We start from the raw sequence: 12,535 nt of genomic DNA on the forward strand, positions 1-12,535 counted from the left end.
AAGTGTTAGGATTAGAAGTGTGAGCTACTGTGTTCGGCCTTTACCATCTTTTAATTACTCTATCAGAACACATATTAGGTCACAAATTGCTAATAAACTAAATGGGAGGGAGATTCCAGCGTAACTCTGCCAAGGAAACTTACCTCCACTAAGGAGTATGGGGCACAGTTTTGGGAGCTCTATGCACCATTGAGGCTGCGCTTCTCCTGGTTCTACAGGGAGCTACTGTCGAATCTGAGCCCCTGCCTGTGAGAGCCTGCAGAAGTAAAAAAGCTGAAGAACAGGATGTTAGACCATCATCTACAGAGTTTGGTCTTCTAAAGCAAAAATAACCTTACATTGTAAACAGCCTCACTCAAAGAGTAAATTTGTGAAGCCTCTACTCTTAGGAACTCCCCATTCTGCCCTAGGCCTGTCTGGGCTCAGCAAGCCCATAAATTGGCACTGTTGATATGACCTTTCCAGGATGCATTTCAACAAGAGATAACAACAAAGCTCAGAGCTTTGGTAGCACTCAAAGAAGATTTGAGGGACTTAAAACACATTGCTAAATTTGGCAGCAAAAGTTCCTGTTCCCTGAAGTTGCAAAAGAAAATCTCTTTATAATTATACTTGCAGATAAGGAGCTACTCAATCTCTTTAGAAACAAATTAGAACCTCCTCATCCCAATCCACCACTCCTCTGAAAGAGGAGTGAGACTGCTGGGGCAAGTCTCACCTGGGGCTGGGATCAGGCTATTTCTTGGGAAGATGAAGTACCAGGAACTTACCTTGATGCCAAAGGTATCAATGCCACAAATGCCCAGAGACATTCGCCACTCTTCACTATCTAGAGCCGTCTGTCTCCCTCGCCCTCCCGTCAGCCTTCCCACTTCTCATCCTGCTCTTTGACACTGGGTCTGCCATGTCCCTATCCCTGTTGTTCATACAACACATATTACTCCTCAGAGAGGGCCCGCTCAGCCTAGAGGCTCTTTTGATTCGGCCAGATTCCCCCTCTGGTTTATAATTTCTTTACAAAAGCAAGGTACAGGAGCTCCGATCTATATGCTGATTGGGGGATGCTTATCACTGCTCTGCTGATACCGTCTGCCCAAGACACAGAGGAAGGGGATATCGCCTCACATTTCTCAGCAGAACAAACCCAACAGACAAGCCACAAAGACAGAAACTCAGCTGCCTGGCGCAGTGACTCACATCTGTAATCCCAGCACTTTGGGAGGCCGAGGCAGATGGAATGCCTGAGCTCAGGAGTTCGAGACAAGCCTGAGCAACATGGTGAAACCCCGTCTCTACTAAAATACAAAAAATTAGCCAGGCATGGCAGCATGCACCTGTAATCTCGGCTATTTGGGAGGCTGAAACAGGAGAATCACTTGAACTTGGGAGGTGGAGGTTGCAGTGAGCTGAGATCACGCCATTGCACTCCAGCCTGGGTGACAGGGCAAGACTTTGAAAAAAAAAAAAAAGAGAAGAAAAAAAAGAAGAGAAAAGACAGACAGACAGACTGCAACACTGCTGAGGCTGGGTGCAGTAGCTCATGCCTGTAATTCCAACACTTTGGAAAGCCGAGGTGGGCGGATCACTTGAGCTCAGTTCGAGACCAGCCTGGGCAACATGAAGAAACCCCATCTCTCTAAAAAATAAAATTATAAAAATCAGCCAGGTGTGGTACACATTTGTTACTTCAGAGGCTGAGGTAGGAGGATTGCCTGAGCCAGGGAGGCAGAAGTTGCAGTGAGCCAATATCGCACCACTGCACTGTAGCCTGTGTGACAGAGTAAGACCCTCTCTTGGGGCGGGGAGGGGGGTAAGGGGGGGCCGGGCACGGTGGCTCACACCTGTAATCCCAGCACTTTGGGAGGCCTATGCACACGGATCATCTGAGGTCAGGAGTTTAAGACAAGCTTGGCTAACATGGCGAAACCCCATCTATGCTAAAAATACAAAAATTAGCCGGGTGTGATGGTACACACCTGTAGTCCCAGCTACTCGGAAGGCTGAGGCAGGAGAATCACTTGAACCCAGGAGGTGGAAATTGTAGTGAGCCGAGATCGTGCCACTGTATTCCAGCCTGGGCGACAGCGAGACAGAAGAGGAACTATGGCAGGGACAAGTAACTTGTCTAAAGTTACAGAGCTATTAGACGGCAGAGGCAGAATTTGAACCCAATCTGACCCCAGAGCCCAGGCTCTAAACATTACTTTCCTATTGGATGGCTCTTCCCCTAAGACACAGACTTGTCTCTGGGCACCAACTGGCTCACCCTAAATTCTAAAGGAGAGGGGATTGCTCAGAAAACACTGGCATTTTTCCCCACTGAGAAAAGGAAACAGTAATGGCAATATTTATTCAAAGAGCTGGTCTAAGGCTACAGAGCAGAACAAATAAGTTCCCCAAACATCTGTTGACCAAAATTTTCCCAGAGCACCAAGAGAAACCTACCTTCTTACTTTCTAAAGGCTGAGGCCTCCTTGTACTGCTCTATGCATCTGAAAACAAGATTCCAGCCTCTGAGTGGTGAGAACCAAGTCAAAATGCTCCCTAGAGGTTGATGGGGTTAAAGAAAAGTCACCCAAATATTTTTTAAGCACCAACTATATATGTTGGCCATTTGGGGAAATAAAAAGTACAAAATATTATACTTGATCTCATACAACTTCAAGGAATCTAGTTGAAAACACAAGATATACACATTTGAAAAGTCAAGTCAGGGCCAGGCACGGTGGCTTACATCTGTACTCCCAGCATTTTGGGAGGCCGAGGCGGGCAGACCACTTGAGGTCAGGAGTTGGCCACCAGCCTGGCCAACATGGTGAAACCCCATCTCTACTAAAAATACAAAATTAGCTGGGTGTGGTGGCATGTGCCTGTAGTCCCAGCTACTCAGGAGGCTGAGGCAGGAGAATTGCTTGAACCCGGGAGGTGGAGGCTGCAGTGAGCCAAGATCATGCCACTGCACTCCAGCCTGGGCAACTGAGCAAGACTTTGTCTCAAAAAAAAAAAAGTGTCAAGTCAGGATGTCAATGAGAACACTGAATCCATGCCTTCTACTTTCTAGAAGAGGAGACTGAACCCTAGAGAAGTCAAGTTACTTCCCAAGATCACCCAGCAAGTTAGAGACAGAGCTGGAACCAAAATTCAGACCTGCTGACTACCTGGCTGGGGCTTTCTACTCCTATACATAGGCAGAGAAATTCACAGGAAGGAAGGATTACTAACAACAGCAGCAGCTAACATTTATAGAGAGCATATCTGTGTCTAGAACTAAGTCGAGTGCCTTACGTAAATTAACTCATTGAAACCTTACAGTAACCCTTTGAGGTGAGTAATATTATCACTCTCAATTTACAGATGAAAACACTGAGGCTTACAGAGATGAACTCACCAGAGGTCCACAGATAGAGGAAAAAACCAGACTATGAACCCTCAGAGCTGGCTTCAAAGCCTATTCTACGCTCTAAGCTGCGTCTGGAAGTGTACAAGGGCAGTATTTGTGGAAGCAGGGGTAAGGAGGGCTGGAACAGAGGCCAGGGTCTAGAGCACTGAGAGCAGCTTGTGAAGGGCCTCCAACGCCACACTGAGAAAGACCTCAGGCCCCACCTAGGCTGGCCAGCAGGAAAGGGGCAGGCGAGAAGCAGTTCCGGATGGACTGGTCTCCCCTGCCTGTGAGGGGTGAGCATCCCACAGCAGGAGGAAAGAGCTGAACCTGTGAAGCTGGGTTGACAAGGACTACCTCAGACTCAGGATTTCTGGCTTCTCCAGTGTGAGCGGCTGCCGTGTCCTCAAAATATCATTGGCCCCTACTCCTTCCTCTTAAAGGACACTCTCAAGTACCTTCCTAACGTGTAGGGCCAGGTCTGAAAGGGCAGTCCTCCTTGGCTGCTGGTGACTTTCCAAAGCAACTGTCTTTCTCTCCTTACCTTGCCCATGGCCCCCTGTGCCCTTTCTTTGATCCTTCTGCCTGATGCAGCAGCCGTAAGACATGGGGAGCTGTCTGTCAAGTGGCAGGAACTGAACACAAGCAGCTTTGTGTAGTGGGGAGGAAATCTTGTATTATTAGGAAATCTCATATTATTACATACCCAGGACTGCAAAGACCCCAGACCAGACTACCTGGGGTCTTGACAGAAAGATGAACCAGATCCAAAATAGCAGCTACTTCTTTTTTTTTTTTTTTTGAGATGAAGTCTTGCTCTGTCACCCAAGCTGGAGTGCAGTGGTGCGATCTCAGCTCACTCCAACCTCCGCCTCCCAGGTTCAAGCTGTTCTCCTACCTCAGCCTACTCAGTAGCTGGGAGTACTGATACACACCCTACTCAGTAGCTGGGAGTACTGATACACCAAAATGCTCCCCAGAGGTTGAAGTTACCCAAATATTTTTTAAGCACCAACTATATATGTTGGCCATTTGGGGAAATAAAAAGTACAAAATATTATACTTGATTTCATACAACTTCAAGGAATCTAGTTGAAAACACAAGATATACACATTTGAAAAGTCAAGTCAGGGCCAGGCACGGTGGCTTACATCTGTACTCCCAGCATTTTGGGAGGCCGAGGCAGGCAGACCACTTGAGGTCAGGAGTTGGCCACCAGCCTGGCCAACATGGTGAAACCCCATCTCTACTAAAAATACAAAAATTAGCTGGGTGTGGTGGCATGTGCCTGTAGTCCCAGCTACTCAGGAGGCTGAAGCAGGAGACTTGCTTGAACCCGGGAGGCGGAGGCTGCAGTGAGCCAAGATCATGCCACTGCACTCCAGCCTGGGCAACTGAGCAAGACTTTGTCTCAAAAAAAAAAAGTGTCAAGTCAGGATGTCAATAAGAACACTGAATCCATGCCTTCTACTTTCTAGAAGAGGAGACTGAACCCTAGAGAAGTCAAGTTACTTCCCAAGATCACCCAGCAAGTTAGAGACAGAGCTGGAACCAAAATTCAGACCTGCTGACTACCTGGCTGGGGCTTTCTACGCCTATACATAGGCAGAGAAATTCACAGGAAGGAAGGATTACTAACAACAGCAGCAGCTAACATTTATAGAGAGCATATCTGTGTCTAGAACTAAGTCGAGTGCCTTACGTAAATTAACTCATTGAAACCTTACAGTTTTACTTTTCCCAGCTAGTTTTTGTATTTTCAGTAGAGACAGCGTTTTACCATATTGGCCAGGCTGGTCTCGAACACCAACCTCAAGTGATCCACCCACCCCGGCCTCCCAAAGTGTCGGGATTACAGATGTGAGCCACTGTGCCCAACCAGCAGCTATGTCTAAAAGAAGAATCTGGTTTGTTCCCAGCATAGTAACATCAACCTGATTGACAGACACCAGCCCACTGTCTTCAAAATGCTGCTCTAAGTTGATAATAATATACTGGAAAGCACTGAACATTTACTATGCGCCAGGCACTGGCCTATTTACATGTATCATTTCATTTAATCCTTACCACAACTCTATCAAGTACTATTACATCCATTGTACAGATGCCTCAAAGAAGGCTGATGCACACAGAGATTAAATAACCTGCCCAAGGTCACACAGCAAGGTCAGGTTCTAAAGCTAGGCCTCTAAGACCCCCGAGCTATAGCTTTTAATCACTGCACTGCACTGCACTGTATGTCAGATACTCACATTAAATGCAAATGATTCCATCAGAATTGCTCTAAGGCAGCACCATGCACTCACTCAGTACCTAAGAGTCACTGAGAGTTGAACAAACACACCACAGGCTAGTTCATTTGAAAACAATCTATAAAACTCAGTTGTCAGAACTCCATAAGGTAGCCTGTGTTCCAAGTCACAAGCACACCAAAAATCAGTTCCTCAAACAAAACTAGAGTTTTAAAAATAGCTGACTTGATCGTTTCTTTCCAACTTTCCCATTTCCCCTTTCCTATGACTCCCTCCCACATACCCCATCCTTTGACACTGTCAGAGAAGCTTCAACACAGGCCTAGAACCCTCACCCTCCTATTTCCAGTCCTTCAGTTGGCTCTCTTCCTTCATTTGAATAGTGCTTGAAATCAGTCTCTTGGATCCTGCTCCTTTTTCCCAGCCTAAGAGCATGAGATGGTCATTAACCTGACCATCAAAACTCAGAACTGCAGCAGGTCTGTGCTGCTTCTCTCTTAATCACACTGAGAGTTCCGGAGAGAGGGGAAGAAATAACTACAACACTACATCTATTATAATATGACATAGACAGGAGTAAGGTCCATACTTGATACTCCTGCTTTCCTTCCCAGATCTTGGCCCAGACACTCTGTATTCACTGACTAAATGGGTGAACAGACCAACACTGCATAGACGGGCGCCAGAGATGCCTCTGAGCCAAGAGCAAAACACAGAGGTGTTAACCCCAATGCTAGCCACCCCTACCCCCTCCAGTGCTTCTGAGGGCCTGCACAACACTGTCCCCCTGAGTGCCCCGAAGGCAGTCTGGCCTTCTGCTAAATTGTGTAGGCCTCCGAGGTCAGCCCTTCTCTCGATCACCATCTGCTGCTCCTGAGAACTGCCTCCGCCCAGGGCCCCTTGCCTCACTCCTGCTTCCTTCCAGTAGTCTTCCTCCTGCCTCAGATCTTGTCTCCTGTAACCCTCAGTTTATCTCATTTTTTCCCAGTTCCAAATAATCCTCCATCCACTATGCGATTTCCTACAGTCCATCTCCAGCTCACACACAACCCCTTTGGTGATGACAGGTCACACAGAGGAATAGTCTGGAGCTCTGAGAAACTGTGGTGGTTTCGCGACAAGCCTGTAGGAATAGGTTCTGCTTTGGTTAAGAAGGCTTCATACGCTAACAGCATATAATTCACTCTTTTATAAGGACAGTGAAATCTAACATTCAGGCAGGTTTAGATGAGAAGAGTATACTGATAGTTTCAACAGCCTCCCCAACAACAGTACATTCATTACATCAGAGCCAAAAAAAATAACAGAAGTGGTCTTTAGAGAAATTCTTCAATAAGGTAGTCTAGACTCATTTAACACCCTCTTCTCCCTTCAGAAGACATACACACACACACACACACACACACACACACACACACACACACACAAGACCTTTCTGGGGCCTATGGCTAGAAACAGAGACCTCAGGTTTTTTCTATCAGCACAATATTATGTGGCATGTTCCCCTAAGACAGATGCACCCAGTAGTTCCCCCGACCCACCTACTGAGACAGATACACACAGCACCTCCCCTCCAGGATGAAACGAATGCCCAGCCTCCCCAGCTCCCGCCTGCCAGGAGAAGGCTCACACTAATGCAAGTTTTCCCACAGGCTTTAAAGACAAATCTCTGCAGACTACGCCAGATGGTCTTTTTTTTTTTTTCGTTTCATGCCCTCATGGCCCCTTCTCCACTTTCCACGGTCCCTCCAACTCAAAGAACTCAATTATCTGCCTGCAGATTTTCCCTTCCCCTCCTCACAGCCTGCCCTAAACACACCCGCCTCCCAACCCAAGCAGAGGCACAGAAGGAAGGCCAAGCCAGAGCTCGGAAGGGCTGCTGCCAGGCCTCCCCCAGCCTCAACTATGTGTTCCCTGGGCTTGGCTGCCTTAGACCACTCTCTTAGGCCCAACAGTGGAAATGGGGACACTTCCAGGGCAATGACAGTTAACAGCTAAGAGGAGTGACAGGAAGGAAGACATATTCTTCAATCCTTCAGTCTCACCTGCCCCACAGGGAGGTGCTTCAGCAGGTCCAGGCCTCAGACCCTCCCACCTCCCTGAGGTGCTAGGTGGACCTCCTGTAAAGCAGTTCCTAGAATCAGATGCGGCGGGGAGTGGGGCCCAGCCTCTTTTGGGTCTAGGCTACCAGTGGGGCCATGATACTTGGATTGCCCTCCTGAATCTGTACCCCCGCCCTTCATTCCAGGGAAAGAGGCTGAACCAGCAGAACCAAGGGTGCCCTTGGCCTGTTCTCCAGTGTATTTCAAAGTTTCGTCTTCCCTGGGTGACTGATATCTAATTTTAGAGAGAGGGAGCCCAAGGGGAGAAGGTACAGGAAGGGGAGTAGAAGAAGGAGGAAAGAGGGAGTGAGAACAGGAATGTTAATTTTTAATCCTTAAGGAACATAGATCCAATTTGTGACTCAGCTTGGGAAGCCGGACTGCTGGGAGTGGGGAACAGCTGTAGCCCCAATCTAAGCTGTGGGCAGCTTCTCCTTCGGGCCTTAGAGGCTGTTGTGACATGACTCACCTAGAAGGGGAGCTGCTTGCTTTGTTTCGTTTTTGTTTTTTGGTTTTTTTTAATCTGCCTACTATGCATCTGCTCAAGGGCTTCTTCCCAGACACCACTCTGGGACATGGCTGGCAGGTTTTCTCTACCTTACAGTAAAGCTGGGGCTGTGGGTGAGGCACTCTAGTATGCCATACGACCTATCGACTCACTGAGGACAGACCTGGGACTCTCCTTGCCTGGAGTCTCCCTTCCCCTGCTCTTCCATTCCTTGGCACAGTCCCACGGCATATCAAGGATCTCTCCCCTTGGAATTCCCACTTCCTTGTTTCTTTTCTTTCCCCAAAAGCTGTAGCCTTACGAGTTCCTGAAAGACCTGCCCAGCTCCCAAGAAGTCTTTCAGAGCAATAACACTTTCTCCCAGTTAGAACCCTGCCTTCTAAACCCAGAATGGAAGAGAAAGACCTCTTTGCCCACTGCTGAGTCTCCCCAGCAGGACCCAGCAGTATAAGGGAACCAGGCCTGGCATTCATAGCCCCTCTTCCAGCTGCTAAAGTGTATGGTGCCACAAATACAGGCGGCTATGGGACACAGGAAAAGCGACAGGTCTTTTGGAATACCTCTCCTCTGTACTATATATAAACACATGAGTCAGGTGACCAAGGAAAGCTTCCTCTCCGCAGGATCGTCTATGAGGCTCCAGGTCTACGGTGAACGTCACTCTTATGAAATGACCCAACCCAAGGAAAGCAACATTTGTTTCCTTAAACATCCTGAAGAAGTCTTTTCAGATTTTTCTCATGTTTACTTATAAACGCAGAAAGGAAGAAGGCACTTTATAAAATGAGAGAACCAGAACCGAGAGGCAAAGTGACTTTCCAGAGAGAGTTGGGTCATTCCTCAAGCTTCAATTCACAACATGTTACATTAGATAGGATGTGACTTGTTTCTAACTACTTTCACGGAAGTTATCCCACTGGCTTCTTCCAACAGTCCTGTGAAGTTGTTCTTATCATTACCTCCATCTCACAGGTAAGAATCTGAAGCTCCTATTAGTTAAGATACTTGCCCGTGGCCACCCTGTGGGAACAGAATCTAGCCATCGACTCAAGTCTAGCAACCCAAATCCATTCATCTTTCTGCTGTACCAAAAGAAAGAGCACCAACTCCTGAAACTGGGTCTCTGCTAGCTCTCTTCACACATGTGGGGATGGTAAAATTGAAGAGCTCCAACTACACACACGAGTAGAAAAGAAGGCTGAGGTTCTGGATTTATACTGCCAACTGAAGGGCCCACTGGCTCAGTATTATGTCACATCCCTCCAGCAAAATGTAGGTTTCAACTAAGCAGAGGATCCCTGGAGTGTAGCAAAAGGAGGAATAACTTCAGAAGTGGCCCATCTGAGGTCCAGGGCCATGGAGTTCACCCTCGTGGACCCTTAGGCCACAACCATGATGCATACGTGTACACATTTAGGGAGCCAGAACTGGGGATATGGCCAGTGCTTGCATTGGCAAGCTGACCCGAAGTTAATCAGAATGCCCCTTCATTGTTTGCCAGAATACAAAAGACATTCTGTTCAGAAAGTTCAAGAAGAAAAACTGAAGAGCCAGGACAGCAGCTGTTCCCTCATCCCACAGAGAAACCAAAGGCATTTGCAAAGTTCCCTGAGGCCAAGAAGTGAATTTAAGACATAACATGGCTCAAGTGGAAGCACATTCCCTGATGGGTCTCCCTTGCAGGGAGTGTTTGCTGCGTTTATCCTCCTAACTATATTACTGACAACCCCACTACCCTACCACCTAGAAAACTGCCTTTCTGGGAAGGTCTCCTTTCCTAGGCCACATTGAGCTCACCACGTACCACTCCTCTAGGTCAGAACAAGTTTTACCAAAACTTAGGACAATCAGTGTAGGAGTGCACAGCGTGGACACTGCGTGCCCTAAGATTTGGTCAAAATGTAACCAAAGGAATCCACCCAGCACAACTACAGTGCCTCATGTCCCCCAGCTCTTAGCAGCTGCCGCTGAGAGCTCACCCTGGGACATCTGTATGAGAAATCTGTTTGCAGGCCCCCCAACCCCAAGCCAGCCCCCTCCCCCACCTCCTAGGAAAGTCTGTGATCGACCTTTTAATGTGGGAGGACAGCTTGATTTTTACCAAGCTGCCTGGAAGAGAGAGTGCAAAACCCCAGCTCAAGCATCCCTGTGACAGCGCCTCTGTCCTAATAAATGCTCTAGAGGGAACTTGGAACTCACCGCAGGCTCCTCGCTGAGCTTAATTAGCTTTTTTTTTTTTTTTTTCCCATTACAGGTCAGACATAGCAGCACCAAGAGACAAAACAGACAGTGTTCACTAGGACAAACAAGTGGCTCAAAAGGCACTGGCCTTTCCCCGTAAGAACTACAAACACCACGGGAGTGATGTTAACTCAGTTTCTTCCATATAAAAGATTCTTCCTGTAAAAATATCCTGTCCCTTTGTGCTAAATAAAAGTAAAATGATGCTTTTTAGAGTGAAGTCTAAACACCTCAGATTCAGCAAGAGTGAGATCAGCTAGATTTGCAAAGTCAAGAAAATTGGCTGTTTCCCTCCTCCTTAAGCTAATAGAATCCAACTGTTGGAGCATGACATCATTCCTGAGCCCCAAACCCGGAGCAGGGACTACAGACACTCGCCTGCCTCCCAGAAAACAGCCAGAGAGAAGGGCCAGGAAAGGAGGCCAAACGATCCCAGCCCGGAGCTGCCCTTACCTGAAAGTCTCGCTGCTTTCCTGCCCACTCCATTCTCACACCACAGCCGGCTAGGGAGCCCACGGCCCCCAAATCCACTGGCTTAAGCTCCGATACCTGCTGCGAGCTTCCCACAGCTCCTTCCTCTGACCTTTCGTGGCGCTCCTCGCAGCCAAGTGAGCCGAGCACTGCTAGCCGGCCAGGCCAGTTGTCATGGAGACCCTGTCCTCGCTAGGCGGGTGCGCGCACAGCAGCGCGCTCTTGGCCTAGCGCGTGCACAAGGGCCCTCTCTTTCTCTCTCTCTCTCCTCTCTCTCCTCTCTCTCTCTCTCTCTCTCTCTCTCTCTCTCTCTCTCTCAGTTCTGGGAGGCTTCCATGAAACAGCACTGTCTTTTGATCAGCTCGGTTTTTGCACGCATTCCACTCCTCCTACCTCCCTTCCAGTCCAACAGAGGCTCTGAACTGCTCCTGGGAACTTGCTTGAACAGCTCAGAGGGGAGAAAGGAGAAGACAGTGAGTGGACTTGTTTTCTTCCCCTCCAGTGTCTCATTTTTTATAACTTGGAAGAATCCCTGCCAAGGGGGGAGAGAGCTAGCTGAAACGCTTGGAGGGGAAGCCAGCCCTTCCTCTGGGTCCTGGAGCTCGGGTAGGAGGGACCCTGATGCGCTGCCTTGACTTGTTTGTGCACTTGGGATTTTTCCGGGCACAACTGGGGCGGAAATGCACTCATATCCCAGGAGCTCGCCTGGACTGGTCTCTCTGCTTACCTTGCTGCCTGTCCAGGTTGTGGAGATGGCTTTAACCAGTGCAGGGACTCATGGTACTAGTGGTGGCGCCTAAGCAGTCTCTCATCTTCCTGAAATGGAGAGCAAAGACACTCGGTCAGGACCAGGAAGAATCCTGGGCAAGTCGAGAGTCACAACCCAGACGACAAACCTGATACAAATACAGCCTTGTCTCTCTGCCCTGCTCAGGGTCTGCAGCTAAGGCGCAGGCTTCATGGGAGCTGCTGTCACAGTCAGTAATAATAATGCTCCTGTCAGAAAATAAGCACAGTCCCTGGGACAGGGCAGACCCCCTAAGTTTAGTCCCATCCCCATCCCCATCCTGTCCCTTCCTCTCCCCTCTCCCCAGCATACATTTCTGCTTTGTAACATTCTTTTTACATGTATCATTTTGTTTGATCCTCATAACCTTTTGAAATACACTGCACAGATATTTTTATGACCATTTTTTCAAGTTTATTTATTATTTTTTTTAAATTTATTTTAGAGACAGGATCTTGCTCCGTTGCCCAAGCTGGAGTGCAGTGGTGCAATCATAGCTCACTACATCATCAAACTCCTGGGCTCATGTGACCCTCCTGCCTCAGCCTCTGAAGTAGCTGGGACTACAGGCATGCACCACCATGCCTGGCTACTTTTTTAATTTTTATTTTTATAGAGACAGGGTCTCACTATGTTGCCCAGGCTGGTTGTGAACTCCTGGCTTCATGCAATCCTCCTGCCTCAGCCTCCCAAAGTGCCAAGATTACAGGCGTAAGCCAGCATACTGGCCTTATGGCCATTTGATAGATGGAAAAACTGAGACTCAGAGAGATTAAACATTTGATCTGCCCTTA

At 48.1% G+C, this 12,535-nt stretch overlaps 1 protein-coding gene across 6 annotated transcripts in view; it reads right to left on the bottom strand.

Moving 5' to 3' along the window:
• Positions 1-12,535, bottom strand: part of DENND2B (DENN domain containing 2B) — a 180,175-nt gene that overhangs the window by 106,981 nt on the left and 60,659 nt on the right. For 4 of the 6 annotated variants that reach the window (XM_017891404.1, XM_017891405.1, XM_017891403.1 and 1 more), the window contains one exon: positions 11,682-11,770. The gene's annotated coding sequence lies outside the window, so the exon portion shown is untranslated. Of the gene's footprint in view, positions 1-10,936; positions 11,440-11,681; positions 11,771-12,535 lie in introns of those variants that run through there. The other 2 variants (XM_017891402.1, XM_017891409.1) reach the window with 2 other exon arrangements.

The sequence above is a fragment of the Rhinopithecus bieti genome, unplaced genomic scaffold, assembly GCF_001698545.2.
Source record: "Rhinopithecus bieti isolate Rb0 unplaced genomic scaffold, ASM169854v2 scaffold_20891, whole genome shotgun sequence".
Taxonomy (NCBI): Eukaryota; Metazoa; Chordata; class Mammalia; order Primates; family Cercopithecidae; genus Rhinopithecus; species Rhinopithecus bieti.